Below are 1,147 nucleotides of genomic sequence, written 5' to 3' on the forward strand. Positions count from 1 at the left end.
CACATACAGAAAAAGTTTATAAGTAAATAGTATTATCATGTTATTATTAATATATATATATATATATATATATATATATTTATTTATTTATTTATATACGAGGTCTGATCAGTAAGTATCCGGATTGTTGCCATTAGTAACGAAGCTAAAGCACGCAGAAGAAGAAGCCGCTTGGCAAAGATTGACCTTGAACACTGCGGTGCATGTACAATAACTTTAACGCTCTAGCTCACTTCCACTGTTTACAGCAGTACTTGGAAGGAAGGTGTGTAGCGTTTGATCGTCGCATAGACCATTACAGAGAAAGTTGTCATTGTGATACCTGCTCAGAGGCCTACACAATGTTACAGAAAATGTATGGAGAGGTGTGTATGAGTTGCACGCAAGAGTACGAGTGTTTCAGATATTCCCAAGATGGCAGAAAAAATATCGATAATAATGAAAAGTCTCGGAGACGCGCAACCACCAGAACTGAGTAAAACATCGCAGATTTCCGTGCAGCTGTAAGGAGAAATCGTCGAATCACTATCCGTGATTTATCAAAGGATGTACAGATTCAGTACGGTTCAGTTAAGTCCAATATCTGACGGAAACGATACGCGGGTTTCAGTTGCAGAATATATCCTTGATTGTATCGAGAACGAGGAAAAGGTTTTGAAATCTTTGCATAGGCCTCTGAACAGGTATCACAAAGCTTTTGGTAAAATTAGATGCAGATTCTCTGCTTAACTTTCTCTGTCATGTTCAGTTAGACGATCACATGCTGTACACCTTCCTCCCGAGCACTGCTGTAAACAGCGGAAGTGAGATAGAATGTTAAAACTTAGTGCGCATGCACAGCAAAGTTCTCAGCCAATCTGTGCCAAGAGGATTCACTCTGCATTGTCGTTACTATGACAACAGTCCGAATATTTCTTGATCAGACCACTATCTATCTCTCTCTATCCATCCATCCATCCATCCATCCACCCACTCATCCACCCATCCATCCATCCATCCATCCATCTATCTATCCATCCATCCAAGACCATAAGTACTTGGAGGTTGTCCTCATAGCGGCCGGTTTCGGTCCCATTTTCCGCGGCTGGATGGCTGCCTTGTACAGAGGCATCCGTTCGGTAGTTCGCGTCAATGGACGTCTATCAAG

Source organism: Octopus bimaculoides, chromosome 8 (genome assembly GCF_001194135.2).
Source record: "Octopus bimaculoides isolate UCB-OBI-ISO-001 chromosome 8, ASM119413v2, whole genome shotgun sequence".
Taxonomy (NCBI): domain Eukaryota; kingdom Metazoa; phylum Mollusca; class Cephalopoda; order Octopoda; family Octopodidae; genus Octopus; species Octopus bimaculoides.